The sequence below is a fragment of the Eurosta solidaginis genome, chromosome 2 (assembly GCF_040869045.1).
Source record: "Eurosta solidaginis isolate ZX-2024a chromosome 2, ASM4086904v1, whole genome shotgun sequence".
NCBI lineage: Eukaryota > Metazoa > Arthropoda > Insecta > Diptera > Tephritidae > Eurosta > Eurosta solidaginis.
In genome coordinates this window covers 121,245,698-121,268,197 of record NC_090320.1, presented here as the reverse complement: position 1 = coordinate 121,268,197, position 22,500 = coordinate 121,245,698, and the positions used below count along the sequence as shown (strand labels likewise).

Sequence of the window (22,500 nt, the reverse complement as noted above, 5' to 3'; positions counted from 1 at the left end):
TTACCACCACATCGCTCAGTCCCGGTAAGATTAGCATCTCGTTCCTCTGTACTTTATCACCCATTCTTAATTCTGCATCTACCGCTTCTTTGACTATTATTGCTCTGCCGTCGCCCATTCTTACTCGCGTCTTTACTTCCTTGAATTTGCCAATTTTAATCTTTTCGCCATTGCATCACTTATAAAGCTCCTCGTCGCTCCCGTGTCAATCGCTGCTACCGCTTCTTCTCCATTCACATACGTTGTTACCAATTTGCGGCCCTTTGTGTATTTGAACATGTCTAATCTCTCCGAGGTTGCACTTCCGAAAACCCCATCCCTCTCTGGCCATTTCCCTGTGGCTTCCTACAACAATCACGCGTGAGCACGCCTATCTTACCACATGTCCAGCAAAATTCTGTTCTTATGCCTTGGCACCCGTATGAAAAGCGAAAGCATACCACGCAGCCGACGCCGCCGACAACAATGAATCGAGGAGTCAAAGTCATAAACAGAGATACAAGAAGGACGCTAGTGAAAATCAAACCGCGTCAACATCGTCAATTCGAAAAACAAACAACAATCCCGAGGTACAACAACAGAGAAAGAACAGCGAGGTAGCCATATGCGGTACGCTCACACGAGTCAGCGAAGAGACCGAGAGACAACACGCACAAAACCACATGTCGTATTTCATTAAATTGTAAGTTTGTATGCTTACATTTAGACGCATACGTTCTGGCTGATCTATAAGAAAAAGCTTAGATTTTTTTTTTTTTATTCTGCCTGCAAGAAAAAAAGAGCTTGGACGTTTATCAATAGGGGAGAGTATCGGACTCAGATTTTAAATGAGTGGCCCCAAATTTTTAAATACCCCCTTAGTACTTTACTGTAATACATTTAAGAAAAAGCAAAATTTATTTCATATAATTTATTTTTATTAAATAAAAATTTTAAACATAATTGACCATAATTGGGGACGTGGCGCTGATCCAGGAGCCGTGGCTCTCATTGGGAGGAAAGGTTCTGGACTTAGCGCGCGCGGGTTTGGCGTTTACTACGCACAAACGGAAGGACGGGTGCGAGCTGTAGTAATGGTAAGGAAACAGCTGCATTCATATATGCTGCCTAATTACACCACCGAGGATCTCGTAGCGGTGGCCGTTGAGCAAAAGAATAAGCAGGCATTTATTCTAGCGTCCTGCTACATGGCCCATGCTGCGGAGGTTCCACCGATGGAGTGCAAAAGGCTAGTACAGGAGGAAGGACGCAAAGGGCGGTTGGTCATAGGCGCAGATGCAAATGTGCACCACAATGCGTGGGGAGGAGCAGATACGAACGAGAGAGGCGAATCTCTATTTTGTTACATCCTGCAAACCAATTTGCAGATAGCCAACAGGGGAAATGTTCCTACATATATTGGTCCTACATCCAGCAATGTTCTGGATATTACATTGAGCTCCGAGCGTGATATATCAAGGTATGATTGCATGGTTCTCGATAGACCATCCTTCTCCGACCATGCGTATATAAGCTTCAGCATCCCACTAAAGAGGGTAGAGAAGGGAGGAACCTTTAGAAACCCTAGGGCAACGAATTGGACTAAATTCCAGAAACATGTAGAAACGAAACTGGGACAACCCGAAGAGGTTGCTAATGTAGAGGAACTGGAGGAGTCGAATGAATTCCTAACAAGGACGCTTATGACTGCGTATAACAAAGCTTGCCCTCTAAGAAGATTCAGAGGAAAAGCAAAGCCGCCATGGTGGAGCAATGAGCTGAGTCTTCTAAGAAGACAGGTAAAAGAAATGTATAAACTCGCAAAGACCGCGGAAAGCGAAGCGTGTCGGGACGAGTACAGGGATCTACTGAGGATCTACAAGCGTGAAATTACCAGGGCGAAGAGAAACTCATGGAAAAGTTTCTGTACGGACATAGAGTGCTCCAGTGAAACAGCACGGTTGAAAAAAGTCCTAGCAAAGGGAAACATAGTCCAGGGACTAATAAAGAAAGAGAACGGGGAATGGTCACGTGATAGTGAGGAATCCCTTGAGGTGCTTCTCGATACACATTTCCGATCGGGAGACGGTTTAGAAGAACCAGCAGACATCACTCACACTTCGATCACGGAGCTAGTGGTGCCGGGCTTGGTGACCGATACCAAGATCGAGTGGGCAGTGAAAACGTTTTCTAAGTTTAAATCGCCGGGCCCAGATGGTATATTCCCGGCCATGCTACAAGTCTCAAGTAGGGCGGTCGTGGAATGGCTTAAAATAATATTCGATGGGTGCATAAGACTGAATCATGTACCGCACTCTTGGAGAACTACTCGTGTAGCTTTTCTACCAAAGGCGGGGAAGATCGGTCACTTGTATCTCAAAGACTATAGACCCATTAGCTTAACATCATTTCAGCTCAAAACCTTTGAGAGGCTGATAGATGTGTACATAAAGTCCAACGTGGATGAAAAGCTGCTCTCCACAACACAGCATGCGTACACCAAAGGCAAGTCGGTAGACACCGCATTGCATAGGGTGGTAATAAGCATAGAGAAATCCCTGGAATATAAGGAGTATGCTCTAGGAGTCTTCTTGGACATTGCCGGGGCTTTCAATAATGTTGCAAAATGGGCGATTATGGATGGTCTTAATTACATTAAAGTACATCCTGCCTTAATCAGATGGATCGGCTGCATGTTAAATTGCAGAAAGATTACATCACAATGGGGATTGTACGAGGCCACGAAATCAGTGGACAGGGGCACGCCGCAGGGAGGGGTGCTATCACCTCTGCTGTGGACACTGGTCATCAACCAACTGCTCAGGCAATTCGATGAGGGACCCGAAAAACTTACGGCTTACGCAGATGACGTTGCAATTGTCATAAGTGGAAAATGCCTTCCAACGATTAGTTCTTTGATGGATCGGGCGCTTCGGGATATTCATACCTGGGCATCTAATGTCGGGCTGAAAGTCAATGCGGAGAAGACGGATATGGTCTTGTTTACAAAGAGGTACAAGGTCCCAAATTGGACCAGGCCTAAGTTAGGAGCGGTGACCTTACAGGAGAAACCTTGCACAAAATATCTAGGAATCATCATAGACAGTAAGCTGTCATGGAAGCTCAACTTGGAGGAGAGGGTCAAGAAGGCCTCAGCGGCACTCTATGCATGTAAAAGAATGCTGGGGTGTACGTGGGGCCTATCGCCCTCTCTTTCTCATTGGGTTTTTACAGCGATTGTAAGCCCTATTCTATACTATGGAGTTCTTGTTTGGTGGAAAGCCACACAAAAAACAACATACCTCAAAAAATTAGAGGGGGTATGCAGACTATCAATGCTTTGCATTACGGGAGCCCTGAAAACAACCCCGACGGCTGCACTGTATGCCATTCTGCACATTCCACCTGTAGACCTGGTAGCAAAGAACAAAGCGTTAACGACCGCAACCAGGCTCGATGCTTCGGGGCAGCTTGAGCGCCGACCATATGGCCATAGTAGTATAGCGTCCTCAGTCACAAGACGAACAGACTACATGATTCCCTACCTGCACTTTGAGGGAGATCTTAAGGCCACAATAGAGGTGGGCGGTTGGCGCAAGGGTGCGCAAATGGCGGACGAGGCGATACATGTGTACACCGATGGTTCCAAAATAGTGGAAGGAGTAGGGTCTGCGGTATACTGCGCTGATCCAGAATTAAGCAGATCCTACAGGCTGCCGGATAACTGTAGCGTTTTCCAAGCGGAAATATTAGCCGTAACCAAAGCAGTAGAAACCCTGGAAGAGAATAGCTTAAGCTGCAACCGTGTTAACTTTTATATTGACAGTCAAGCAGCAATTAAGGCAATAATCTCGCATAGCACAGCATCTAAATGCGTGTTAGAGTGTAAGCAGTCTCTGGAGAGAATCAGGACAGGGAGAAGCATACATCTATATTGGGTCCCAGGGCATATGGGAATAGATGGGAATGAAAAAGCGGACGAATTAGCTAAAAAGGGCGCATCCCTTGAAGCTTGCTCCGTAGACGTCCCAATTAGATTGGGCGAGATTAAGCGAATGCGAGAGGTGCACATGATCGACCAAGCAGAAAAGGCGTGGGTTCAAGCGCGGGGCTGTAAAGTGTCGAAGATTATGTGTAGGTCTTACAACCTTAGACTAACACAGTTGCTTCTATCATTAAAAAGAGAGGACTGTAGACTCACGACGGGTATTCTGACTGGACACTGCCTTCTGGCGTAACATGCCTTTAAATTAGGCTTGGTCAGTGATAGCAGGTGTAGGAAGTGCGGGTTGGAGGAGGAAACGATCGAACACGTTCTGTGCTCGTGCCCTGCACTTGCCTGGCTAAGACTCCAGCTATTAGGAGTGATACAGCTGTCAGATCTAGAAGCAGCAAGTGGCTTGAGTCCTAGGAAGCTTCTAGTATTTGCCAAGACGACGGAGTTATTTTATAACATAGGTCCTGGTTTTTGATAGGGTTTTTCAGTTTGGTCGTTAAAACAAACTTCTGGTAACACTACGGACTCAATCAGTCTATGTGAGGCCCTCATGGACCGGCCAGATCAACCTACCTACCTGACCACATATTACTGTGTTGTGTTTTTGTTTCTGTTCATAATTGTAATATATTGGTGGCTTCAGATAATTAATCAGTTCAATCGGTGGCTGCAAATTGCCAAAACTATCAAAATATTCTTTATAATTTTTGTTTTTATAGTATGCTACCCAGTGAGTGCCAGGACCATCAGCATCGTCTAAATTAAGAATTCCACATTCTTGCGCATTCGGATTACTCGGTAGGGAACTTCGCATAAAAATTCCTCTGAAATGTTTAAGATGTTTGTAATATTTCATTAAATCTATGTCTAGTACGGTCTTTTGGGTAGGCTTTTTATTATTCGTTTTTTGGATAGGGTCATAAAAATAAACCATATCCCTTCTATACGGTTTGAGGAATAGGCCCTTCCCCGTAGCGATTGATTCCATATATCTATTATGACGGCTAGCCTCAGCCAATTGCTCCTTTCAATTCCTGATATCATTCAAAACTTTTGCTATAGCTGATCCACCAGATGCTATACCACCAAGTGCACCCAACGCTGTTAAAATTGGAAGTAGTGGCAAAATTCCACCAATTTTTGGGACTGGAATTATTCTCGGTGTATTAATTTCTTTATTTTTAAAGCTAGACTCTATAGCATTCTTAGAAATGTTATAGGCCTCATTAAATATCTGCGGCTTCTTTTTGTTAAGTATGTTGATAACTTTTTTAACTGACATCAAAAAATATTTATTAGATGATACTTTACGATTTTTCATCTTTTTCCGTTTTTTACATTTAGATGTATTTTTTTTCTTATTTTTTAAACCCATTCCCAATTTGAGTTTTGCTTTCATTGCATTTGTAACGAACCAAGCGTTTGCTCGTTCTTTGAAATCACTATCCTTAGATGTTACACGTTCCCAGGCTTTCTCAGATAAAACTTTATCAGCTTGGTGTCTGTTATTTATATCTTTCGATTGGGAATATGCAATATCATGTTCTCTACAGGCTTTATCTAAAGGATTTATACCCTTATCTCCTCTTTCTATCCATTGTCGGAGTTTCGTTCCAGGACCACAAAATTGATATCCAGGTAAATGAAGCTCAACAGGTAAAGAATTAATCAAACTATTTACAAAACCCTGGCCAGCCTTTTTACGTATTCGTCCCATTAAGTGTTTGTTTTCTTTTTCTTCTTCTTAATAATAATGAGAGTGAGTGTTGGTGAGTTATAATTAAATGGTGATTTTGTGCACACACATGCACATATTTGTGGTTTTGAACGGATGCGCCTAAATTTAGGCAACGAAATTGTTTTTTTGTTTTGCGGTGTCATACGTATGCACCTAAATGATACAGATCGGCCAGAACACAAACCGAAAGAACGGATGCGCCTAAGTATAGGCAACGAAATTGTTTTGCTGTATATATGTGTGTCGGTGTATATATACTTAATCAACTTGTGGATTAATACACACATAAAAACCTACCATCTGCAAAACCAAAATCGATTCATAATTAGAAGATATTGTAACGAATTTTCTGCAAATCCTCTTATTTGCAATCCTCTGCTAAGTTCGAATCACTAAACTGTTGAATAAATAACTCCAATATTGAATGATGGAAAAATGGCCTTTATTAAGTACTTCACAATAACACTCAAACGGTGCAACGAATAGCTTAATAACCAAACTGATATCTTAAAGGAAACTGACTTTCAAAATAATAGTGCTATTGCTCGCTAGATATCGTCTTACTCGTAACTGCTTGACAATTCAAATCAAACTGAATTACTTCTTACTCGCTGGCGCCGCTTTTATAGTTTACGCTGCATACTTCTAGGCTCTTCGATTTCCAGAAGTTACTAGTTGTTTCGGCTACAAAATCGCCAGCCACAACTACGTGCACAAATTATTGCTCTCTCTTGTGACAACTCAGATAAGGTATATGCATGTGTTTGTAGTTTACAGTCTCCCGCACACACATAAGCGTATAAGTAAATTCATCGGTGTGTGACATCTCATCTCTTGCTGCCTTGTATGTAAATGTTGCTCGTCGGAATGTGTACATATGTGTAGACGCAATTATTTATTCGTTTATCTAGCTACATAATGATTGAATTATTGATGTGCATTCACGTCACTGCTTAGATCGGCTTAGAGCTGGCAGCACTCCTTAGTTTTGCTAATATTCGTAACACTGCCCTCCACCTAAGTCTGATCGTCCCGATCAGACAAATCTCTCGATCTAAACGCTGCCAGCATCGCCAAATGTACCACTCTTCTACTCCGTGGTTTCTCAATGCTTTGTATGCGGTAGATGGTATCACTGAGCTTCTTCACAATCTTGTACGGGCCTTCCCAACTGCACCGAAATTGGGCTGGGACACCTTTCCGCCGGTGAGGGTTGTTTAACAGTACCAAATCTCCATTCCGGAAGCCTTCCGAATTATTTTCCCTGTCGTACCTGTGTTCCATCTTACTACTCATTATTCTGGATCGTTCTCTCGCACTCTGTTGCTTGGCCAATGAAGAACTACTTTGTAGAGCTTGTTCTTGACGGATTGGCTTCACATAGTCAGTATCGTTCCGACGTTTCCCAACAAAAGTGCGAGCTGGCTTGAAATCATCCTTGCATTCTTTCTGAAAAATTCTTTCAGTGAATTTAGTGCGTCCATTAGGGTTTGTTGATGCCGGTCTTTTCCTCGCAGGTATTTTTAATTTCGCTTTATTTGGCACATTCGATCCATCAACCTTTGCTCGATCTACTTTCCTTGACTTTCGTGGTCTCTGTCGAATCTCCTCGACCAGCACTCGCTTACTGCTGAACCCTTTTTCCAAACTGAAGTTAAGTGGCACATCTTGGTTCTCATAATGCATCACCCTTCTCTGCATATCGATCTTGATGTCATGGTCAACCAAGAAATCCACTCCCAATATAACTTCATCAACGATCTCCGCCACAACGAATTTGTGTAGAACCATGACCTTCCCAATTAGGACTTCACATATTACTTCTCCCTGAACTTGGTTATATTCGCCTGTGACCGTACGCAACCTCGCTCCAGGTAATGACTTTATTCCCCTGTAGACCAAATCAGATCGAATCAAGGAATGAGATGCCCCCGTATCTACAGTCAGTACACGCTCTTTACCATCCACATTCCCTCTGATGGTAAGACTGCTTGATTTCCTTCCAATCTGCGACACAGATATCACAGGACATTCAACAGCCGGGGCAAGTTTTCGTTCTTTACTTTCGACACGCTCCTGCTCATTTCCGCCAGCTTTGCGTTTACGGCCACCCACATTGTTGGAACTATTAGGACCAAGATCGCAATGACGTGCAATGTGACCTGGGTTGCCGCACTTGAAACATTTAATAACTCCGGCATTCTTCTGTTGAGATCCCCTTAGTGCTTCCAAAATTGTGTCTACCCACTCCGGCCTTTCTACTTCCACACGATGAGCTTTGTATGCTGGTTTACTCAATAATGACGCCGTTTCCTGAGTCAATGCATGGGATACCGTTTCAGAAAATGTTTGCTTTGGGTTCGCGTATGTGGCTCGCTTCGTTTCGACGTCCCGTATGCCATTTATAAAGCTTTGAATCTTCACTCTTTCCGTGTATTCCACGGGTGCGTCCGCATTTGCAAGATGAGCCAATCTTTCAATATCTGAAGCAAACTCCTGCAATGTCTCATTTGCTTTTTGGTAGCGGTTTTTCAACTCAATTTGGAATATCTGTTTCCTATGCTCGCTTCCATAACGTCGTTCTACAGCAGCCATCAATGTTTCATAACTGTTCCGTTCGTACTCTGGAATCGTCTGTAAGATTTCCGCTGCAGGCCCTTTCAATGCCACGAACAGTGCAGCAACTTTATCTTCCGCATTCCAGTTGTTCACTGCTGCGGTCTTCTCAAACTGTAGCTTAAAGACCTGAAAAGGAACAGAACCGTCAAAGGATGGTGTCTTTACCTTTGGATTACTCGCTGAAACAGCTGGGCGGTTTAGTTGTAACTGCTCCATACGACCTTTTAACGCTTCTATTTCGGCATCAATTTTGTCCTCGAGTTGTAAAATTTTTGCATCCTGCTCTTCCAGTTTCACAAAGAGCTGCGCTGATACCTGTTCCGAAATTTGTGCCGACATTTCAGATATACGTGCCTCTTGCGCTTCCAGTTGAGATGCCAAATATGTCTTCTGTTCTTCCAATTGTGTCTCCATCTTTGATGTAATCTGTGTCGACATTTCTGCCATACGCGTTTCTTGTGCTTCAATCTTCGATGTTATGCGTGTCTCCTGCGATTCTAGTTGTGATGCCATATATGTCTTCTGTTCTTCCATCTTGGATGTTATACGGTTCTCCTGCGATTCCATATATGTCTGCTGTTCTGCCAGTTGAGATGACACTGTCGATGTTTGAGCAGATATTGCAGCTAAAATCATGTTCAAGTCTGTACTGGTAACCGTCTGCGATGTTTCGTTCTTCTCTTCAATTTTTGTTGTCTCCTCGCCATCAAGATGAAAGACATGCTCTTCCACATCAATTCCTTCTGTTTCCATTGCTTCTCGTAGCCGTGCCTGAAGTTCGAGTTTAACGCCGCTTGTATTCAATCCACGGCTCTCCAACTCCTTCTTCAGTTGCGGGATCTTCAATTCACTTAACTTTGCCATGTCCTTGTTGTCCTCTAGAATTTATTCAACAATTCCTCTTCTGACACCAATTGTAACGAATTTTCTGCAAATCCTCTTATTTGCAATCCTCTGCTAAGTTCGAATCACTAAACTGTTGAATAAATAACTCCAATATTGAATGATGGAAAAATGGCCTTTATTAAGTACTTCACAATAACACTCAAACGGTGCAACGAATAGCTTAATAACCAAACTGATATCTTAAAGGAAACTGACTTTCAAAATAATAGTGCTATTGCTCGCTAGATATCGTCTTACTCGTAACTGCTTGACAATTCAAATCAAACTGAATTACTTCTTACTCGCTGGCGCCGCTTTTATAGTTTACGCTGCATACTTCTAGGCTCTTCGATTTCCAGAAGTTACTAGTTGTTTCGGCTACAAAATCGCCAGCCACAACTACGTGCACAAATTATTGCTCTCTCTTGTGACAACTCAGATAAGGTATATGCATGTGTTTGTAGTTTACAGTCTCCCGCACACACATAAGCGTATAAGTAAATTCATCGGTGTGTGACATCTCATCTCTTGCTGCCTTGTATGTAAATGTTGCTCGTCGGAATGTGTACATATGTGTAGACGCAATTATTTATTCGTTTATCTAGCTACATAATGATTGAATTATTGATGTGCATTCACGTCACTGCTTAGATCGGCTTAGAGCTGGCAGCACTCCTTAGTTTTGCTAATATTCGTAACAATATCTTCACAACAAATATGTACAAGGAAATTACCGGTAACTTTATTAAAGGTTACAGTGACCTTGTTAGCAAACCCCGAGACAAGTTTAATATATAACAGTTCAAAATAAGTAAAATTGATATCAGACCAGATTCTTATCAGATACACAACTGATAGGTAACAGATTTAGCAGATTCTTATCCGATACACAGCTGATAGATAACAGATTTTTTCAATTAGAAGAGATCTTCACAACAAATATGTACAAGGAAATTACCGGTAGCATTATTAAAGGTTACAGTGACCTTGTTAGCAAACCCCGAGTCAAGTTTAATATATAACAGTTCAAAATAAGTAAAACTTGATATAAGACCAGATTCTTATCAGATGCGCAACTGATAGGTAACAGATTTAGCAGATTTTTATCAGATGCACAGCTGATTGATAACAGATTTTTTGGATCGCTCGTTTAAAATCATGTCAAATAATCATATGACTGTATTTGCAAATCTTGATAAGATCATGAAAGTATTAAGAAAAACTAAAAAGAATATTTTGATAGTTTTGGAAATTTACAGCCACCGATTGAACTGATTAATTATCTGAAGTCACCAATACATTGCAATTATTAGCAGAAAGAAAAATACAACACAGTATTATGTGATCAATTATGTTTAAAATTTTTATTTAATAAAAATAAATTATATAAAATATAAACTGTTTATTATTTCTTTCTTAAATGTATTACAGTAAAGTACTACTATAAGGTTTCGAAATGACCATAAACATAAGAATCAATATGATTTTCTCTCACAATTCGATTATCATCCATATTGCTTAGAGCTACTTTATAAATATTTTGTGTAAGTGTTCATAATTTTGTACGCTTCCTCATTCAAACACTCTAGGTGTGAGCAATTGCAAGTGTCTGGGCTATCTGTGCTATTACAATTCGATCAAACACAGTCTTCATAGTGTTCGCCGAAATGATTTTTTATTTTACTTAATTTATCCCTATACTCAATTTTTGAATGAATTTCGAAAAGTCTTTTCCTCTGCTCTTCAGGTAAAATATGTTTAAATTGTTTCAGAAAATTAAATATGTCTACTGCTGCTGACGACGACGATAATATGTTTGTGATTACTGAACCTTCATATGTAATGTTTGATAATAACGATCAACATGAATTATTGTTGGATTTATATCGTACGAAGTGTGCTCATATAATGCTTCTCGTTTATGTAATGTCTCCGTATTGCCTTCCGGAAATTCAAAGCAATAGATATCTAAAGTACGCTTTATATAATTGCTGTAATAAGAACATTTAATTCGTATTTCACAATTATCGTAAACTAAATTGAAATGTCTATAAAAAACCTCTGGGCTTTCAAGAATGCCTCCTATTCTCTTTTCCTTTTCAACTAGTAATTCTTTAAAATTATCAATAGCCTCTAGAATGGTGTGTTCAATTTTTTTCACACCATGTGACTCACTCCTTTGATCGCGGATAGTTGGTCTAAAAGATCCCCCAGGGCTCTGCGTTTTTGTTGTTGTTGTTGTTGCTGTTGTTTTTAATAATGATTCGTTGAGCTCAAGAAAACTCTGATCTAACAATTGAATTGTTACATTTATTTTTAAACGTAATGAAGTGTTTGGAATATTGTATTCAAAACTGGTATGTTTACTATTTTCAAGATTTCTAAAGCTGTTTATATTTTGTTCTTGATTCATAAATTGATTGTAGGTATAACTTGTTCCATAACTTAAGTGAAACAGGTAAATAAGTAAAATTTTTATTAAATTAGCTAATTTCATATCGGTTTTTTTATTTTTATCTATACACGTGTGAGTCACATTATGCAATAATCATATTATATGTTTGTCTATAGTTTTTCACATCAATGATTTCTATATGTGGTCTTTTAAATGAAGTATCCTGGGCTATAATATTTTTAATATCACCATTACTAAGAATTCGTTCAGTTTCAATTTCACGATATCCAAGTAAGGAATTTGGTAAAAGGGGACTATGTCTGGTAATATTTTTAACATTTATACAATTGTCGGCATTATTAACCTTAAGTTGGATACGTTGTTTAACAACTTTCATTTTGTTTACTAGGTTTATAGCAATATAAGCAATCGCTTTTATAATAAAATCACCATTTAATTATAACTCACCCACACCCACTCTCATTATTATTAAGAAGAAGAAGAAGAAAACAAACACTTAATGGGACGAATACGTAAAAAGGCTGGCCAGGGTTTTGTAAATAGTTTGATTAATTCTTTACCTATTGAGCTTCATTTTGTGGTCCTGGAACGAAACTCCGACAATGGATAGAAAGAGGAGATAAGGGTATAAATCCTTTAGATGAAGCCTGTAGAGAACATGATATTGCATATTCCCAATCAAAAGATATAAATAACAGACACCAAGCGGATAAAGTTTTATCTGAGAAAGCCTGGCAACGTGTAACATCTAAGGATAGTGATTTCAAAGAACGAGCAAACGCTTGGTTCGTTACAAATGCAATGTAAGCAAAACTCAAATTGGGAATGGGTTTAAAAAATAACAAAAGAAATACATCTAAATATAAAAAACGGAAAAAGATGAAAAATCGTAAAGTATCATCTAATAAAAATTTTTTGATGTTAGTTAAAAAAGGTATCAACATACTTAACAAAAAGAAGCCGCAGACATTTAATGAGGCCTATAACATTTCTAAGAATGCTATAGAGTCTAGCTTTAAAAATAAAGAAATTAATATACCGAGAATAATTCCAGTCCCAAAAATTGGTGGAATTTTACCACTACTTCCAATTTTAACAGCGTTGGGTGCACTTGGTGGTATAGCATCTGGTGGGTCAGCTATAGCAAAAGTTTTGAATGATATCAGGAATGGAAAGGAGCAATTGGCTGAGGCTAGCCGTCATAATAGATATATGGAATCAATCGCTATGGGGAAGGGCATATTCCTCAAACCGTATAGAAGGGGATATGGTTTATTTTTACGACCCTATCCAAAAAACGAATAATAAAAAGCCTACCCAAAAGACCGTTAACACACATAGATTTAATGAAATATTACAAACATCTTAAACATTTCAGAGGAATTTTTATGCGAAATTCCCTACCGAATAAACCGAATGCACAAGAATGTGGAATTCTTAATTTAGACGATGCTGATGGTCCTGGCACTCACTGGGTACCATACTATAAAACAAAAATTATAAAGAATATTTTGATAGTTTGGCAATTTTGCAGCGATTGAACTGATTAATTATCTGAAGCCACCAATATATTACAATTATGAACAGAAACAAAAACACAACACAGTAATATGTGGTCAATTATGTTTTAAATTTTTATTTAATAAAAATAAATTATATGAAATATAAATTTTGCTTTTTCTTAAATGTATTACAGTAAAGTACTAAGGGGGTATTTAAAAATTTGGGGCCCCTCATTTAAAATCTGAGTCCGATACTCTCCTATATTGATAAACGTCTAAGCTTTTTTTCTTGCAGGCAGAATACAAAACAAAAAGCTCTAAGCTTTTTCTTAGGGGTTGGGGGTTGGGCGGTACTACAGGTTTCCAACTGCTACTTTTAGTAGACGAGAAAAAAGAGGGGGGTGGGGGGATTGGGGAGTAGTCGCTCGATTAGAAATCTATATGATATACATATATGGGGTATTCCATCCCATTTCGACCAATTTTGAACCCGACCCCTTTAGAATTGGCTGACAGTTTTTCTTCTTTTTCTAGCTTACAAAAGACGTTTTTCAGAAGTTTTTCAAATTTTTTCATCCAACTCAAAAAAGTTATGAATTTTTAAAAAAAATCCGTTTTTGTTTCCAAAATGCTATACCTTTTTCAAAAATTGACCGTTTGTGATCTTTTTTTTTTTAATTGTTTTTAAATTTACTTTTCGGAAAAAATTCAAAAAAATTAAAAAATTTTTTTTTTGTAATTTTTCAGTTTTTTGAGATTTTTCGAATTTCGCCCTTTTTTCTCATAAAAGACTTCAATCAATTCTGCAATCATCCCCACTAATCCCGGAGTGTGCCGAGATTTTTTTTTTTATTGATTTAATTGAAAAAAAAAATTTTTTATTTTTTTTGTTTTTTTTTCCAAAAAGTACATTAAAAACATATTTAAAAAAGATGATCCCAAACGGTCAATTTTTGAAAAAGTTATAGCATTTTGAAAAAAACACCGTTTTCCAGTTTTTTAAGTTTTAAATATTTTGAAAAATACGGTGTTTTTTTCAAAATGCTATTACTTTTTCAAAAATTGACCGTTTGGCATCATTTTTTTTTAAATATGTTTTTAAATGTACTTTTCGGAAAAATACAAAAAAAATTTTAAAGTTTTTTTTTCAATTAAATAAAAAAAGAAAATAAAAATTCTCGGCCCACTCCGGGATTAGTGGGGTGATTGCAGAATTGATTGAAGTTTTTTATGAGAAAAAAAAGGGCCAAATTCGAAAAATCTCGAAAAACTGAAAAATTACAAAAAAAAACTTTAAAAATGTTTTTGATTAGTGGGGATGATTGCAGAATTGATTGAAGTTTTTTATGAGAAAAAAAAGGGCCAAATTCGAAAAATCTCGAAAAACTGAAAAATTACAAAAAAAAAACTTTAAAAATGTTTTTGATTTTTTTCCGAAAAGTACATTTAAAAACAAATCTAAAAAAAAAGATCCCAAACGGTCAATTTTTGAAAAAGTTATAGCATTTTGAAAACAAAAACGGTGTTTTTTTAAAAATTCATAACTTTTTTTGAGTTGGATGAAAAAATTTGAAAAACTTCTGAAAAACGTCTTTCGTAAGCTAGAAAAAGAAGAACAACTTTCAGCCAATTCTAAAGGGGTCGGGTTCAAAATTGGTCGAAATGGGATGGAATACCCCATATATATATATATATATATATATATATATATATATGTATATATATATATGTATATATAATTTATATGCTGTCATGTTTAGGGCAAAGCTCTGCTAAAGGTAAAAAACTCTAAGCTTTTTCTTATACACTACTAAGATTTTCTTATGCGCCACCTAGCGGAAGATCTGCCAGAAGACGCCACCTAGCGGTGAGATCGGCCAGAGGTGAGGTCAGCCAGAACGCAAACCGAAAAAACGTATGCGCCACCTAGCGGAATTGTTGAATGATATTGAGAGGTGGTAAAAATTTCAGGTCAAGATAAATATAGACCTGGTTTCATTCCGCCGGGTAAGACTCAACCCACTCTGGCCGAAAATAATGAACTGGTCCCATTCCTAAGGCCAGACTGGTGGCAGACTGACCAAAAGTAGGAGTTTTTAGGGTGAGACATGCTCCCAGTTTTCCATACAAAATGTGGTTCAGAACTGGTATATCCATACTACTGTCATTAAACGAGCAATTCTTGTTTGTTTGTAGAGCCGAACGATCTCGGGAACGGCTCAACCGATTTAAATCAAATTGGGCACAGAGATATTGTACCACCTTCTTAGACTTTCTGCTTAGGTGTTGCCACTCAGAATGTTTCACAAGGTTGCCACCTATTCGAAATTTAAAAAAAATTGCACGACGTATACCGATATGGGTATCAAACGAAAGGTATTTCACTCCGCATTACAATAGGCAAATTTTTGAGTAGGGTTGCCTTTAGGGTTTCCACCTATTCGAAGTAAAAAAAATTTCATGAGATATGCCGATATGGGTATCAAACGAAAGGCATTTCACTCCCCATTACAATAGGGACATTTTTGAGTAGGGTTACCAATTAGGGTTGCCACCTATTCGAAATAAAAATAAGTTCATGAGATATGCCGATATGGGTATCAAACGAAAGGTATTTCACTCCGCATTACAATAGGGACATTTTTGAGTAGGGTTACCGTCTATTCGAAATAAACAAAATTTCATGAGTTATGCCGATATGGGTATCAAATGAAAGGTATTTCACTCCGCATTACAATAGGGACATTTTTGAGTAGGGTTACCAATTAGGGTTGTCACCTATTCGAAATAAAAAAATTTCATTAGATATGCCAATATGGGTATCAAACGAAAGGTATTTCACTCCGCATTGCAACAGGGACATTTTTGAGTAGGGTTATCAATTAGAGTTGCCACCTATTCGAAATAAAAACAATTTCATGAGATATGCCGATATGGGTATCAAACGAAAGGTACTTCACTCCGCATTACAATAGGGAAATTTTTGAGTAGGGTTACCAATTAGGGTTGCCACCTATTCGAAATAAAAAAAATTTCATGAGATATGCCGATATGGATATCAAACGAAAGGTATTTCACTCCGCATTACAATAGGGACATTTTTGAGTAGAGTTGCCGTTTGGGGTTGGGGTAGTTGGAGGACGTAATGGATGAGTCAGCTTCAAATTCTACAATTTTCATTCACCCAGTCGGTAGTACCACTGGAAAAAGGAAGCGGGTGAGAAAACTGACTGAAAAATGGACAGCCGAGCAAACGGAGAGGCTATTGCAGGAAGAAGAGGTCAGGGAGGGGACCTTGAATTTTTTTCGCCTGAATACAGACGCGGAATTTGAGGGAGGCTCAATGGCAAGATGTGGCGAATATTTTAAAAATGTCCCGATTTGAGGTATCTGCCAAGTAGAACAGCCTGCGCTGCTCTTTCCGCGTGAGTTCTTTTTTTCTTTATTAATATAATAGCCTTTACCCACGGCCCCGTCCGCAAGGAGAAAATGAAATATATGGGCTATTCACGTTAGCCTGCTTATCAAATTATCTGTTTAAACATTTTTTTCTGTCTAATGCACTTTATTTTTGTAATTGAGTAAAAAAAAAAATATATATGATCTGATAACCTGATAGGATCAACAAATGATCCCGAATTTATCCAGAAAAAGCCACGAAATGATCCCCCATGATATCGCGGACGGATCGCGAAAACCATTCAGAAATGCACCCGGAAGGGTCTCCAAACTTCCGGGAATAGTCCCAAAAAAACCCGAAATGACAACGCTACGATCTAGACTTTTCCAGAGAACCACACAGAAATGATGCCTGAAGGGTCCCCAAATGATCCCGTATTAGTCGCGAAAAAGTCCCGAAATGACCCCACGGGATCCCTACCCAAAACCATCAAGAAATGATGCCGGAAGGTACCGCAAATGATCCCGTATTAGTCGAGAAAAAGTCCAAAATGACCCCGACGGGATCCCGGACGGATACCCAAAACCATCTAGAAATGATGCCGGAAGGTACCCCAAATTATCCCGAAAAAGTCCCGAAATGACCCCGATGGGATCCCGGACGGAACCCAAAAACCAACCAAAAATGATGCGGGTAGGTACCCCAAATGATCCCGAAATGACCCCGTTGCTGTCAAAAATATTTACATAACGTTTGACGTCAGTGGTGAAAACTGGATGTCAATCGACGGACACCACAATTTGATGACAGTCTTTGGCACACACTGCTATATCGACTTCATGCCAGTTTTTAATATGTAATGAAAACACATTTGACACCAAATAGCCATGGTGACAGTTATGTCAGTATTTGTTGTCAGTGATTTTCACATAGTGAAAACAAAGCATTATTGAACTTTGATGTCCAAATTTTAACATAACCATTGTAAAAATATGTATGAGGAACAAAAATATAACAGTGGTGTGCAATAAATAAACTTTGATATAATCTTTACCTAGGTACGGCCAAGTGCGCTCCTCCTGTATATTTTGGTTCCTCATTAAAGTTTTTACCGCGGCGATGTTAAAATTTAAATATTAAAGTTCAACAAGATTATGTCTTCGCTTAAAGAGACATTTTTCATTTATTCTGGTCCATTTATATAAAGGAAGTACCTAGAAATTTTTTATCTCCTTTTTTATCTTTATCTCTAATTATAAGCTAGTACTTCTAGTTGAGATATTTATTGGAATTTTGGAATTTAAATCTGGGCCCGTATCACGTGTTACGATCCGTGATCGCAACTCATTTTTAAATCACAATAGCTCTGAAAAGGTGGATTGGAATAACGGCATATTTGAACTAGCGAAAAATTAGATCCATTATTTTTTTGTAAAATGGAACTGGCGCTGCGCCGCTCTCATTAAGCAGGAAAAAATTTAAAATTTTTCCAAGCCGTAAATCAAAATCTATTGTTATCTTTTTGCAATTTAACGGAAATGTTGACCTTTGTATTATACATATATAGATCCGATCAAAAGCGTATAAAGAACACGCCTAACTTGAAAGAAGGGGCTTACAGTTTTAATCTTAAAGAAATTTCCAATATACACTCATGGACAAAATAATAGTTGTAAACAGCTTTGGTTCTATATCATTACAAGATTTTACGAATGAAAACAAATTTTGAATGGTAATATTTATAACTTTAGTTACTTATACTAAATATATGAAGATTATTATAATTCATCCATTTCAAAGAAAACTGTATTAGAATAAAAAAAAAATGTCGTTGGTCAAAATAATAGGAGTATGAAACTTTTCTTAAAAATCAAAGCACACCATTGTAATACAATTCCTTGCTCCACTGTTTTCTTAATCACCGGTATCTCCTTCATGTTTTGTACAATTTTGCCTATTCTATTGAGCATGGCTTTGAATAATTTTTGGCAGGTTTCCAATGGTGTGCTATCCCATTCCAATCTTTCGTCTTCTGTCAAAATAACTCGCTTCTTTTGAAATGAAAAGGACTCCAGTCTTCTTCTAAGGTCACTACACAAATTCTCAATCGGGTTGAGATCAGCGGATTGACTTGGCCATTGCATACATGTGACAAATCCATTTCTGAACCATTCAGATACCAACCGGAATGTATGTTTTGTATCGTTATCTTGCCGATAACTCAATCTGAGTGGGGTGGTTTCCTCAGCATATGGCAGCTTAACATTTCGAAAAATATCCCTGTACCATACAAAATTTGTTTTCATTCGTAAAATCTTGTAATGATATTTTTTTTTTAAGTTCTATCACTAGTTGGCAGTCCTACTTCCAAGTTATCTCGTGGATTGATTCACCATGATCATAACTCACGTAAAACAAGGGGAAACTTCACCTAAACGTTGATATACCTGTTATAAATGTAAAAATATATATCAGGTGAGGTTCTGTTTACCCCCATGGAAACTCAAATTGGTAAAACCTAGGCTTTTCGAAGACAGTTGAGCAAATTACCGGGTGTGCTACTACTCTAACTTAGTGAATAGTTGGGTCGGTTATGGATAATGAACTCATGACTATAATGCCGGGCAAGTATTTTGAATTGAACATATAACCATTAATATCTTTCAATTTAAGATTAACGAACACATCGGCTTAACGAAAGCCGTCGTAATCAATTTTTCGAACACAGGTCTGCAAATTTTAGCCTACATTTTGAAAATTCTATCTAGCGCCCCATTTAATTTTAAAATAAGGCAGTACAGCATCCTGAAAAATTTGAATTAGAGTCGCCGAGGATTATACGAATTTTAAACGTGAGTTACGCAATGATATACATTCAGACAGATTATGATTTCTAGGGCGACGTTCAAATAGTACTTTCCATAAGGTGTTTCTTAGGTGATTCGCTTAGTCTCTTGTAGGCTACGTAGCTCAGTATCATGGTGCGACAAGAACATCCATCCGGGGATCTTCGTGACTACACTCACAGCATCCAGGAAATTGATGTCGGCGAATGCACGATGTCGATGTCGCAGTCATATGTGTTCCATGCTGGAGCTTATGACCCAAAATCTTTTGCCGAAAGGCACGGGGGAAACTAATGATCGGGATACTTCGGAGATGGTAGCTCTTCAAAATTTGACAACCAATTCAATTAGATTACTTTAATGAAGTAACTTTATTGAACAGTTTTAATTTGGCTGAGGGCTTTTTTTACGACGCCTTACCACATTTTTAGGGATTGCTATAAGCTTCCTCTTTTCAACTGACATCTCCATTAATTCGGGTACATTGCACCAGTAATCATCGGGAATATTAGACATAAAAATTTGATTAAAGGCGCAAAACCCACATGGTAGGCATGCTGGTAAACATATTCCAAAAACCAATAACTTTTGATACGTTCCGAATTCCCCAATAATTGGCAATAAATCCTCCAAATCGAGAGATTCCTAAAATTAATAGTATAAAAACCAGAAATTACAGCCATAAAATGTGATATATACATCAAGTTTTTCGTGGCCATTGCTTTCACTGTTGTCTGCGCTGATGTCAGAAGTGATTTCGTTCCAAGCAGCCATAATCACACTACTAAAAATATATGAATATATGATTCAGTTGCCACTCAACTGGTGAAGACATAAAAGTTGATATCGTATACATACATAAGTATGTATGTACGCACCTTAGACTGGGTTGAAGAAAATGTTTGCAAGTCAAAAGAAGTAAATGTCACAGTAAGCGAAAGAATACTTGCCTTTGAAATTACTATTCTGATTCCGACTCGATTAGAAAAGTAAAACGATGCTGATTCCGAGTCTATTTCCTGAGACATTTTATCTCTATTTCTGGGATCACCGTAGTCAATATTTTGGTTTATACTCAGAAATAGGCTCACATATAGAATCAAAAGCCACTTACAAATCATTAAAAAACTATACGAAACCAACGCAGATATAATTTTAAAAATATGTTCATCCGACCTTCAGTTATTAAGTAACCAGAACATTTTACCCAGCATGTACTTGTACACAAGGGTTTTCTAACATTGGTTTGATAACGGAAGTACGTTATGGCACAAAGGATGTAACGACAGCCTGTCTCCATACTGGCCTAACTGAGTGGCAGAGTGTATATGCGTCTATATGTTTATGTGTTTTGTGTCCAGGTCCGTGCCCTAGCCCCAATGTTGCCATCAACATCATATTAACATTAACGTTGACAACATTGTACCGATAGTGAACACAATGTTGCAGCGGAAATAATATGTTGCGCTTGGCATCATGCTGTTATAACAAATAAGATGTCACCATACTGCTAACAACTTAGCAACATTTATGAATGCCATGCACCTATGTGTTTGTTTTGTTCTGTATTATGTATGTTGATGTGTATTGGTACAAGGCTATGAACGTGTGAATGCATCAGTGTAAGCGGTCAAGGCACGAACCGAATGTATCTGTGTAGGTGTTCGTTTTGTGGAGCGGTAAGCGTGTGAGTGTATGAGTGCCTGATTGTATAGATGGAAAATACGGGAAACCCGAAAAGAAAGTTTAACATGTGTAGGTGAAAGTTGTCCGTTTCTGGATAACATTCTTTGCCACGGCGGTGGCTATAAAAGGGCATCAAGCTAGACAACGGGCAAACGTTTTCTTGTAACAGTGCCCAGTGCAAGTGAAGTGAAGTGAAACTCTAAGTTCATAAGACCTTTTTAAAGGTTTACAAGTTTTTAGTGTCCGTGAATTTAAACCGGCAACAAACCTTCACGAAAAGTTTTTAGTGCGCAGGATTTTAAAACGCCAAAAAAAAATCTACGCGAAAAGTTTTAGCGCGCGAAGTGCTTCAAGGCGTACACGCCCTAGTCCGGCGGTATATTTGGATTTCGCCACCAAAATTTATGGTACCAGGTAAGTGTATATTTTTGTGTTTTATCTCCCTCTCACAAGCTGGCATGCCCACTGGGAAGTTGGCTCCTATATAGCCAAGTTTCCAAGCAAGCCAAAAGTAAACTTGCATGCATAAATTTACATCCCTATATATATGTATATAAGCATGTAGGTGAGGAAATAAAGCAGGCAAACAAGTAGGCATACGTTGGTAGAAAGGCATACGTTTCTTAAACCCATTTTTTTATGTAAATAATAAGTTTTTTAATTTGGCAGATCGCTTAGACTTGGCGGAAATTGTGCACTGGGCACTAGCTTCGAAGCAAAGGTGGCTAAAACCCGAATTTGTTGGCGCAAAAAGACCCAAATTGGTGGCGATCAACACTACAAACAACATTTTTCACTTTATTCAGCGTACCACAGCAACAACCACGACAACACTTTGAATTGCCAGCGTACATCATTTTTATGCGGACGCAAACCGCCTCAACAACACTCCTTATTGCCAACAAAGTGGCCTCAACGACCACAACAATTACAACAAATTTTGGTCACACGCAACTGCTCAGTATCTTCAGCAGCCACACATAGAACGAGATAAATGGTAAAATATTTTTGATTGGTAGCAACGCAACGTCATCAGACACATGTACATATACTGCGGTTCAATCAAACGACAGCAGAAAACACAAGGATCTGTTAATATCAAGAATACAATTTTTCACCGGCGCATCGGACCGCAACAACAATAGCCACGGCATCGCGTACAACAAAATCTTTGGGGAACAACAAACGACACCAAATGGGCAAAACTGGCAACATTGAAGGCAGCAGCGGCAACCATCAATAAGAACAACGACACCAGGATTTTCTAAATACATATGTATTTTTTTATATTTTGTTATTTTTCACTAATAGATTTTTTTTAATGCCTGTGAGGCTAGTAGGATTACACGCTCTTACACAGAAATCTCATAGGAAAGTGGGGGGCAAAAGACGAAAGTTAGGTTTTGTTTGAGACATTTTTCTTTTACTTCTT

General features: G+C 38.4%; 1 long non-coding RNA gene across 1 annotated transcript in view; it reads right to left on the bottom strand.

Moving 5' to 3' along the window:
• LOC137242341 (uncharacterized) overlaps positions 1-20,154 on the bottom strand; it is a 205,180-nt gene extending 185,026 nt beyond the window's left edge. The window contains exons 1-2 of the long non-coding RNA XR_010950196.1: positions 20,082-20,154; positions 19,803-20,027 (exon numbers count right to left, since the gene is read on the bottom strand). This is a non-coding gene — a long non-coding RNA (uncharacterized lncRNA). The remainder of the gene's footprint in view (positions 1-19,802; positions 20,028-20,081) is intronic.
• Positions 20,155-22,500: the final 2,346 nt, after the last annotated feature.